The sequence below is a fragment of the Entelurus aequoreus genome, linkage group LG06 (assembly GCF_033978785.1).
Source record: "Entelurus aequoreus isolate RoL-2023_Sb linkage group LG06, RoL_Eaeq_v1.1, whole genome shotgun sequence".
Lineage (NCBI taxonomy): Eukaryota > Metazoa > Chordata > Actinopteri > Syngnathiformes > Syngnathidae > Entelurus > Entelurus aequoreus.
Window position 1 is genome coordinate 77253556 of NC_084736.1, and position 12006 is coordinate 77265561.

Sequence of the window (12006 nt, forward strand, 5' to 3'; positions counted from 1 at the left end):
CCTGACATGGTGAAAAATGGAATAATATACAGTGAAACATCAATTAAACTTAACTGATCCCGCGACCCCAAAAGGGACAAGCGGTAGAAAAAATGGATGTATGGATGATTCTTGAACATGGTTTGGAAATACAAAAGATTGTACCGTATTTTCCGGACCATAGGGAGCACCGTATTATAAGGCGCACTGCCGATTAACGGTCTATTTTTTTATCGGATTTTCATATATACACTACCGTTCAAAAGTTTGGGGTCACCCAAACAATTTTGTGTTCGAGCCTTCATTTCTAAGAACAAGAATAGACTGTCGAGTTTCAGATGAAAGATCTCTTTTTCTGGCCATTTTGAGCGTTTAATTGACCCCACAAATGTGATGCTCCAGAAACTCAATCTGCTCAAAGGAAGGTCAGTTTTGTAGCTTCTGTAACGAGCTAAACTGTTTTCAGATGTGTGAACATGATTGCACAAGGGTTTTCTAATCAACAATTAGCCTTCTGAGCCAATGAGCAAACACATTGTACCATTAGAACACTGGAGTGATAGTTTCTGGAAATGGGCCTCTATACACCTATGTGGATATTGCACCAAAAACCAGACATTTGCAGCTAGAATAGTCATTTACCACATTAGCAATGTATAGAGTGTATTTCTTTAAAGTTAAGACTAGTTTAAAGTTATCTTCATTGAAAATAAGGACATTTCAATGTGACCCCAAACTTTTGAACGGTAGTGTAAGTAGGGATGATGTTCGAAACCAGCTCTCCCGGTTGTTCGATAAGAAAAGAACCAATTCCATGGACTCGAATCCCTTTTTGAGAACCGTTCCCGTTATCGAGGCCACTATAGTAAAGAAAAAGAGTTGGTTCTTTAATCATAATCTCTGGGAACGAATCCCGTCCCACAAGAAATGCCCTGTGGGACATCACAGGAAATGACGTAGCTCAGTCATTAGACTGAGCTACGTCATTTCCTGTGATGTCAAACAAGCAGCAAAAATAATGGACCGGAAAAAACGCCTCAAGGCATGGCTTCATTTTACAAAAAAATACGACGAGGAAACGGCAATATGCAATTATTGCCAGACTTCGCTCTCAAGTAAGGGGGGAAGTACAGCAAGCATGTTGAAACCTTTTCAGGCTGCACATAACCTGAACGTTCGAGAACCGTGTCATGTCTTCGACACGTGGAGAAGCAGCGACAGAGATAGGGGCGGTGAGTAATTAACGTTAACTGTTGCCGGTTAATTTCCACATTTGCTCACTTGTAGCCTTTACACTAAAATAAGGTTACCTCTTTTGTCAACCAGGTTGACATAAGCGATGAGCGAAGAGCGGGTCAGACTTGATCCTGAAAAAGCAGAAATGCTAATTTTTTGGAAGAAGAATTGTTGATTGATGACTGTGGCGTTCTTAGTGTCATAGTGTGTGTAGTTAGTATGTTCCAATAGCAGCAGAAGTGCACTTTTTGGAGAGCTGTATTTTTTTCAGTTTTGTGCCCAAGGGACTGATTTCATTTAACACTATATTATTATTGATACACCTATAGTGATCACAGAGACAGGTTGTTTTTGTGTCACTGTATATATTTGTTTTTCTGAAAAATCCCACTTAATATACTTTGGGTAACAACAGTCAATATTTATTTATTTTATTTTTTTAGGGGGGTAACAGTCAATATTTATTTATTTATTTTATCTTATTTTTTCTTATAAAATAAAAGTGAGCTTTTGTTAAAGGCCTACTGAAATGAATTTTTTTTATTTAAACGGGGATAGCAGATCTATTCTATGTGTCATACTTGATCATTTCGCGATATTGCCATATTTTTGCTGAAAGGATTTAGTATAGAACAACGACGATAAAGATTGCAACTTTTGGTATCTGATAAAAAAAAGGCTTGCACCTACCGGAAGTAGCGTGACGTAGTCAGTTGAACATATACGCAAAGTTCCCTATTGTTTACAATGATGGCCGCATGAAGTGAGAGAGATTCGGACCGAGAAAGCGACAATTTCCCCATTAATTTGAGCGAGGATGAAAGATTTGTGGATGAGTAAAGTGCAAGTGAAGGACTAGTGGGGAGTTGAAGCTATTCAGATAGGGAAGATGCTGTGAGAGCCGAGGGTGACCTGATATTCAGCTGGGAATGACTACAACAGTAAATAAACACAAGACATATATATACTCTATTAGCCACAACACAACCAGGCTTATATTTAATATGCCACAAATTAATCCTGCATAAAAACACCTGCGTGTTTGTTATGCTAGCTCCTAGCTCCTCTGCTAGCTCCTAGCTCCATAGAACACGCCAATACAATTCAAACACCTGATCAACACACACAATCACTCAGCCCAAAAGACAGTTTACCTAACCCAAGGTTCATAAAGCTTATATATTTTTAAAAAGTTACGTACGTGACGCGCACATACGGTCAAGTTATCGAATGTTTAGCAGCCAAGGCTGCATACTCACGGTACCTGATATTCAGCTGGGAATGACTACAACAGTAAATAAACACAAGACATATATATACTCTATTAGCCACAACACAACCAGGCTTATATTTAATATGCCACAAATTAATCCTGCATAATAACACCTGCGTGTTTGTTATGCTAGCTCCTAGCTCCTCTGCTAGCTCCTAGCTCCATAGAACACGCCAATACAATTCAAACACCTGATCAACACACACAATCACTCAGCCCAAAAGACCGTTCACCTAACCCAAGGTTCATAAAGCTTATATATTTTTAAAAAGTTACGTACGTGACGCGCACTTACGGTACGGTACGTGTTATGCTAGCTCCTAGCTCCTCTGCTAGCTCCTAGCTCCATAGAACACGCCAATACAATTCAAACACATGATCAACACACACAATCACTCAGCCCAAAAGACCGTTCACCTAACCCAAGGTTCATAAAGCTTATATATTTTAAAAAAGTTACGTACATACGCAAAAAAAAGCCAAAGCTGCATACTCACAGTAGCACGTCTGCGTCTTTGTCATCCAAATCAAAGTAATCCTGGTAAGAGTCTGTGTTGTCCCAGTTCTCTACAGGCGTCTGTGTATCCAAATCAAAAGTCCTCCTGGTTAGAGTCTCTGTTATCCGAGTTCTTCCATCTTGACTGCATCTTTCGGGAATGTAAACAAAGAAGCGCCGGCTGTGTACTGTTGTGGCTGACTACGTTCGAAAAATACGTCCATTTCGCACCGACAACTTTCTTCTTTGCTTGCTTGGCTTCCTTCTCCATAATGCAATGAACATGATTGAAACAGATTCACGAACACAGATGTCCAGAATACTGTGGAATTATGAAATGAAAACAGAGCTTTTTCGTACCGGCTTCAATGTGGAAGGCATACCCGTGTTCGCCGGGCTACGTCACGCGCATACGTCATCCGCAGAGGCGTTTCGAACCGGAAGTTTAGCGGCAAATTTAAAATGTCACTTTATAAGTTAACCCGGCCGTATTGGCATGTGTTATAATGTTAAGATTTCATCATTGATATATAAACTATCAGACTGCGTGGTCGGTAGTAGTGGGTTTCAGTAGGCCTTTAAAGGCCTACTATATAAGCCTTTAAAGGCCTACTATATAAGCCTTTAAAGGCCTACTGAAACCCACTACTACCGACCACGCAGTCTGATAGTTTATATATCAATGATGAAATCTTAACATTATAACACATGCCAATACGGCCGGGTTAACTTATAAAGTGACATTTTAAATTTGCCGCTAAACTTCCGGTTCGAAACGCCTCTGCGGATGACGTATGCGCGTGACGTAGCCCGGCGAACACGGGTATGCCTTCCACATTGAAGCCGGTACGAAAAAGCTCTGTTTTCATTTCATAATTCCACAGTATTCTGGACATCTGTGTTCGTGAATCTGTTTCAATCATGTTCATTGCATTATGGAGAAGGAAGCCAAGCAAGCAAAGAAGAAAGTTGTCGGTGCGAAATGGACGTATTTTTCGAACGTAGTCAGCCACAACAGTACACAGCCGGCGCTTCTTTGTTTACATTCCCGAAAGATGCAGTCAAGATGGAAGAACTCGGATAACAGAGACTCTAACCAGGAGGACTTTTGATTTGGATACACAGACGCCTGTAGAGAACTGGGACAACACAGACTCTTACCAGGATTACTTTGATTTGGATGACAAAGACGCAGACGTGCTACTGTGAGTATGCAGCTTTGGCTTTTTTTTGCGTATGTACGTAACTTTTTTAAAATATATAAGCTTTATGAACCTTGGGTTAGGTGAACGGTCTTTTGGGCTGAGTGATTGTGTGTGTTGATCATGTGTTTGAATTGTATTGGCGTGTTCTATGGAGCTAGGAGCTAGCAGAGGAGCTAGGAGCTAGCATAACACGTACCGTACCGTAAGTGCGCGTCACGTACGTAACTTTTTAAAAATATATAAGCTTTATGAACCTTGGGTTAGGTGAACGGTCTTTTGGGCTGAGTGATTGTGTGTGTTGATCAGGTGTTTGAATTGTATTGGCGTGTTCTATGGAGCTAGGAGCTAGCAGAGGAGCTAGGAGCTAGCATAACAAACACGCAGGTGTTATTATGCAGGATTAATTTGTGGCATATTAAATATAAGCCTGGTTGTGTTGTGGCTAATAGAGTATATATATGTCTTGTGTTTATTTACTGTTGTAGTCATTCCCAGCTGAATATCAGGTACCGTGAGTATGCAGCCTTGGCTGCTAAACATTCGATAACTTGACCGTATGTGCGCGTCACGTACGTAACTTTTTAAAAATATATAAGCTTTATGAACCTTGGGTTAGGTAAACTGTCTTTTGGGCTGAGTGATTGTGTGTGTTGATCAGGTGTTTGAATTGTATTGGCGTGTTCTATGGAGCTAGGAGCTAGCAGAGGAGCTAGGAGCTAGCATAACAAACACGCAGGTGTTTTTATGCAGGATTAATTTGTGGCATATTAAATATAAGCCTGGTTGTGTTGTGGCTAATAGAGTATATATATGTCTTGTGTTTATTTACTGTTGTAGTCATTCCCAGCTGAATATCAGGTCACCCTCGGCTCTCACAGCATCTTCCCTATCTGAATAGCTTCAACTCCCCACTAGTCCTTCACTTGCACTTTACTCATCCACAAATCTTTCATCCTCGCTCAAATTAATGGGGAAATTGTCGCTTTCTCGGTCCGAATCTCTCTCACTTCATGCGGCCATCATTGTAAACAATAGGGAACTTTGCGTATATGTTCAACTGACTACGTCACGCTACTTCCGGTAGGGGCAAGCCTTTTTTTTATCAGATACCAAAAGTTGCAATCTTTATCGTCGTTGTTCTATACTAAATCCTTTCAGCAAAAATATGGCAATATCGCGAAATGATCAAGTATGACACATAGAATAGATCTGCTATCCCCGTTTAAATAAAAAAAATTCATTTCAGTAGGCCTTTAAACCAAATATTGTGTGTTTTTTTTCCATATACAACAACCTATCTGGATTCGATAAGAGAATCGATAAGGAATCAGTTCGATAAGAGGATTCGATAATGGGCTCGAACTCGATAATTTCTTATCAAACATCATCCCTATATATAAGGCGCACCGGATTATAGGGGGCATTAAAGGGGTCATAGTATGATATTTTTTTCTAAATGTAAAATACTTCCTTGTGGTCTACATAACATGTAATAGTGGTTCTTTGGTCAAAATGGTGCATAGATCTGTCACGTGGAGGGTCGCAGCTCACTGCGGGGTTGTTCTCCCGGGATGCAGAACGGACAACTCCGGACAAAGCGTGAAGTTAGGAATATTATTTATTGTCATAAATCCTACACATTACAAAAAGACAGGAACCAAACCAAAGGAAAGCGTGCCGTTCGCATGAGAAGCTAAAGAACCAAAACTTAGCACTGGAATCATGAACGAGAAGCCAAGAAACAAGAAATCAACATACGTGTTGCATACAGCAAACAATGAAGACCAAGTATGGCGAGCAACGTGAATAAATAGCTCTCTGATTAGTGCTCGGCAGCAGGTGAACTTGCCGAACACTACTCAGAGGCAGGTGAGACCAATTAGTACCCATGATAACCAAAACAAACCCAGAAGTGCACAAAACAGGAACTAGGGGAGTCCAAAACTAACAGAACTTCCGTGGCCGGATCATGACAAGATTATGTTTTACAGATCATCTTCAAGTCGCTTTCTGACAGTCGCTTCCGAATGCGCCGTTTTGTGGGCGGTCTCATTTACGTGGCTCACCTTCGACAGCGTCTTCTCCCCGTCATCTTCGTTGTAGCGGTGTAGCGTGCAAGGACGGGTGTAAGAAGTGTCAAAAGATGGCGCTAACTGTTTTTATGACATTCCGACTTTACTTCAATCGATAACGGAGCAGCATCTCCTCATCCGTGGCTCACTAGTGCAACAACAAGGCCCGAAATGTGTCCCGTTAAAAAACTGTCCGACCGGAACTCTCTAGTAACTAAAGTTCCTTGGGTGAATAATGTTAACTCACTACACCGGTATGTTTTAGTGCTTTCATGGCGAGTTTACTGACAGATATAAGTAAGAACTTTACACTACTTTATATTAGAAATGGCAACATCGGAGGATAAATGTCCCATAAGAAGGTAGAGAAAAAGAAGAAGCTTATGACTATGGTGTCGGGACGGACTACAAAGGCGGACAAGCGCACATTTTCAGGACTTATGCAGATCCCAAATACACATCAGCATGGTACCAGAAGATTTTGAGGTCTTTGTCCACACACCAGTTTCGGTTTCATAATACACCTTACGGTGCAACCTGGACACATCATCAGTGATTCTCCCGGGGTCATAGGGTGTTTCGGGTCTTAATCAAACACCCTCTCCCGGGCGACCCAGCCGAGGGTGATCAGTCCCTCGACTTGTGTCCAGGTAGCGCTCCACGCCACGCGTCCCCCCTCCGACGGTCTGCCCCGGGGTTGCGCCGGTGGTGCTTGGAGGTTCCAGGCACTGTGGGGAATGTCCGGGCCTGGGTCCTCCTCCGTCTCATCAGGGCCGTACAAGGTACTGGCCCTGTGCGTTGCACCACGGGCTTCCTCAGGCAGCCTATCTTGATCTTATGTGTCTTCATGGTTTTTCGCAGCGTTATATGGGTGCTCCCTTGCAGGAGCTGCAGCTTGGGATGCTACCCCTCCCTGCCCCGGTTGCCGTCTTTCCGGGCTGTCAACTGTCTCTCCAGTTGTCACCACTCTTTCGAGGTTGTCATCCAGCCTCTTCCTGGAAGTCAATGGCGATGCCATACTGGATCGGTTTCATAATACACCTTACGGTGCAACCTGGACACATCATCAGTGATTCTCCTGGGGTCATAGGGTGTTTCGGGTCTTAATCAAACACCCTCTCCCGGGCGACCCAGCCGAGGGTGATCAGTCCCTCGACTTGTGTCCAGGTAGCGCTCCACGCCACGCGTCCCCCCTCCGACGGTCTGCCCCGGGGTTGCGCCGGTGGTGCTTGGAGGTTCCAGGCACTGTGGGGAATGTCCGGGCCTGGGTCCTCCTCCGTCTCATCAGGGCCGTACAAGGTAATAATGTCATGACGTGGACTGTGGTGCAGTTTCCTGCGTGGTTTGATATCCCTGGGTGCAAAACGACTTGACTGGACATCGGATGATCGTCGCTTTCTCGGTCCGAATCGCTCTTGGTGCTGGTGTAAACAATGGGGCGTCACGCTACTTCCGGTTTTTATCAGCGACCAAAAGTTGCGAACTTTATCATCAATGTTCTCTACTAAATCCTTTCAGCAAAAATATGGCAGTATCGCGAAATGATCAAGTATGACACATAGAATGGATCTGCTATCCCCGTTTAAATAAAACAATTAATTTCAGTAGGCCTTTAAGAAAACAGAAAATGCTATGTATAATTAGTTTGGTATTTTTCTGTAGAAAAAAATAGAAATATACATAGTTTGTCATTACTGGCATATTACTTAAAATAACAGGCGGATTGTTTATTTACAGATAATGTCTTCAATTCTACAGTTTTATAAACTATTTTTTTAAAAATAGAAAAATTACAGTAGAAATTTAGAGTAAATGAACCATAAAAATAGGATTTATTTTTTTTACAGTGTATTTAAAGGCCTACTGAAAGCCACTACTACCGACCACGCAGTCTGATAGTTTATATATCAATGATGAAATCTTAACATTGCAACACATGCCAATACGGCCGGGTTAACTTATAAAGTGCAATTTTAAATTTCCCGCTAAACTTCCGGTTCAAAACGCCTTTGGAGGATGACGTATGCGCGTGACGTCGAGAGATCCACGGAAGTGTTTGGACTATATTGGACACAATACACATAGCTCTGTTTTCTTCGACAAAATTCCACAGTATTCTGGACATCTGTGTTGGTGAATCTTTTGTAATTTGTTTAATGAACAATAGAGGCTGCAAAGAAGAACGTTGTAGGTGGGATCGGTGTATGCGGCTGGCTGTAGCAACACAACAAGGAGGACTTTGACTTGGATAGCAGACGCGCTAGCGGCGAACTCACCTTGACTTCCTACGTCTCCGGGCCGCCGACCGCATCGTCAAACGCTGGAACGCAGGTGAGCACGGGTGTTGATGAGCTGAGGAGGGCTGGCTGGCGTAGGTGGAGCGCTAATGTTTTTATCATAGCTCTGACGAGGTCCCGTTGTTAAGTTAGCGTCGTTAGCAACAGCATTGCTAGGCTTCGACAGGCGTCGAATACACATTAACCGTGTATTTACATGTCCAGTGTTTGGTTCGGTGTCTCCTGATAGTAGTATTGTTGATCTTCTGTCTATCCTTCCAGTCAGGGATTTATTTATTTTGTTTTGTATCTTCATTTGAGAACGATGCTATCACGTTAGCTCAGTAGCTAAGTGTGTCACCGATGTATTGTCGTGGAGATAAAAGTCACTCTGAATGTCAATTTCGCGTGCTCGACTCTCATTTTCGGATATAGTATCCGAGGTGGTTTAAAATACAAATCCGTGATCCACAATAGAAAAAGGAGAGAGTGTGGAATCCAATGAGCCAGCTTGTACCTAAGTTACGGTCAGAGCGAAAAAAGATACGTCCGGCACTGCCTCTAGTTCTTCACTCTAACGTTCCTCATCCACGAATCGTTCATCCTCACTCAAATTAATGGGGTAATCATCACTTTCTCGCTCCTAATATCTCTCGCTCCATTGTAAACAACGGGGAATTGTGAGCAGCACTACCGCTTGTGACGTCACGCTACTTCCGGTAGGGGCAAGGTTTTTTTTATCAGCCGGCAAAAGTTGCGAACTTTATCGTCGATTTTCTCTACTAAATCCTTTCAGCAAAAATATGGCAATATCGCAAAATGATCAAGTATGACACATAGAATGGATCTGCTATCCCCGTTTAAATAAAAAAAAATCATTTCAGTAGGCCTTTAATCTTACTTAGATATCAGTTTTTGCAGTGTGCGTGTGCGTGTTTATACACTACCGTTCAAAAGTTTGGGGTCACCCAAACACTTTTGTGGAATAGCCTTCACTTCTAAGAACAACAATAGACTGTCGAGTTTCAGATGAAAGTTTATCTTTTTCTGGCCATTCTGAGCGTTTAATTGACCCCACAAATGTGATGCTCCAGAAACTCAATCTGCTCAAAGGAAGGTCAGTTTTGTAGCTTCTGTGACGAGCTAAACTGTTTTCAGATGTGTGAACATGATTGCACAAGGGTTTTCTAATCATCAAGTAGCCTTCTGAGCCAATGAGCAAACACATTGTACCATTAGAACACTGGAGTGATAGTTGCTGGAAATGGGCCTCTATACACCTATGTAGATATTGCACCAAAAAACAGATATTTGCAGCTAGAATAGTCATTTACCACATTAGCAATGTATAGAGTGTATTTCTTTAAAGTTAAGACTAGTTTAAAGTTATCTTCATTGAAAAGTACAGTGCTTTTCCTTCAAAAATAAGGACATTTCAATGTGACCCCAAACTTTTGAACGCTAGTGTATATATGTGTATAGGGGGTAAAGAAAATTCCTGTTTAAGTGTATGCTGCCTGAGCTGTCAGTGTGCAATGTGCTGAGTGAGAGTGAGATGGAAGGACTTGAAAAGAGAAAATGTGGGGAGTGGCACCAACAAAGAAAGAGGACGGGAGTGGGAGGATAAATAGAGATAGAGCAATGGAAAAAAAAAAAAAAAAAAAGGCAATAGAAAAGAGAGCAGCGGAGAGCCGGGGAACAAGCAAGTCCTGCATGTGTGTGAGTTCCCAGCCCTGTCAGGGCCCTGTCAGCCTGTGATTTATGGCACTGAGACTGGGAGCAGTCCTCCCTGCCAGCTCAGTATTGTTACAACTGACAGCTAATGAGGCCGGACTGGCTTTCAAGCACAGCACTTAACAGAGGCCTCCATCTTCTCCGCTGTCTTTCTCGCCTGCATGTACTTCTTCTTGCAGGGTGGCAGACTAACCTACAATGCTTCCGGTGGTCCATCAAGCATATTTGGATACATACGTGCCTCATTATTCTCTCTCTTCTGATAATACACATTCTGGTACGTGCATATTTTCATTTCTCAACTGATTCTTGCACTGATAGCCTTTTGCACACTACATGGGACCCCTTTGCAACATAATCACTACCAGAGTCTCCCTCCCTCCCCTCAGCCCCTAGTTTCATGTCAGTCGTGATTAATGGCACCCGGGCCCCAGCGCGCCTTACTCTGCCAGTTCCAGCGATGTTCCCTTGATACTTAATGAACTCTGACAAACTTCTTTTCCCTTGCGCTGTTGTTCCCTTTCTCGACCCCCCCCAATCCCATCCACCCTGTTTAAAATGCAAAGCACGGACGGAACTGCCATTGGCACACCTTGAGCTCAGCTCTGCTCCTCCAGTACATTTCTCAAGAGGCCGGTGTCTAAAAATAAAACGCCACGATCAAGGGCCCTTAAATCAAATTCACCTTTTTTAACAAAGAAAATGCGTCCAAATTGAACCTTGATTCATTTTAGGTCAAACTTCAACAAAACAAAATGTTTGTTTTCTTCTGCAGGTGTAGAAAAGGCATTAATTCCTAAATTGGCCTCATACAGGAGTAGCCATATGTAAAGGAATGTAGTCTGGTCTATGTCGCCATCTGCTGGTTGTAGTTAGTAATGCAATCAAGCTTTATTGCATACTCCAACGTCCAAATAGACCAGTGGTTCTTAAAGGCCTACTGAAATGAATTTTGTTTTATTTAAACGGGAATAGCAGATCCATTCTATGTGTCATACTTGATCATTTCGCGATATCGCCATATTTTTGCTGAAAGGATTTAGTAGAGAAAATCGACGATAAAGTTCGCAACTTTTGCTCGCTGATTAAAAAAAAACCTTGCCCCTACCAGAAGTAGCGTGACGTCACAAGCGGTAGTGCTGCTCACAATTCCCCGTTGTTTACAATGGAGCGAGAGATATTAGGAGCGAGAAAGTGACGATCACCCCATTAATTTGAGCGAGGATGACAGATTCGTGGATGAGGAACGTTAGAGTGACGGACTAGAAGAGATATCTTTTTTCGCTCTGACCGTAACTTAGGTACAAGCTGGCTCATTGGAATCCACACTCTCTCCTTTTTCTATTGTGGATCACGGATTTGTATTTTAAACCACCTCGGATACTATATCCTCTTGAAAATGAGAGTCGAGAAGGCGAAATGGACATTAACAGTGACTTTTATCTCCACGACAATACATCGACGAAGCTCTTTAGCATGAGCTAACGTGATAGCATCTGTCTCAAATGCAGATAGAAACAAAAAAAAAATCCCTGACTGGAAGGATGGACAGAAGATCAACAATACTACTATCAGGAGACACCGAACCAAACACTGGACATGTAAATACACGGTTAATGTGTATTCGACGCCTGTCGAAGCCTAGCAATGCTGTTGCTAATGACGCTAACTTAACAACGGGACCTCGTCAGAGCTATGCTAAAAACATTAGCGCTCCACCTACGCCAGCCAGCCC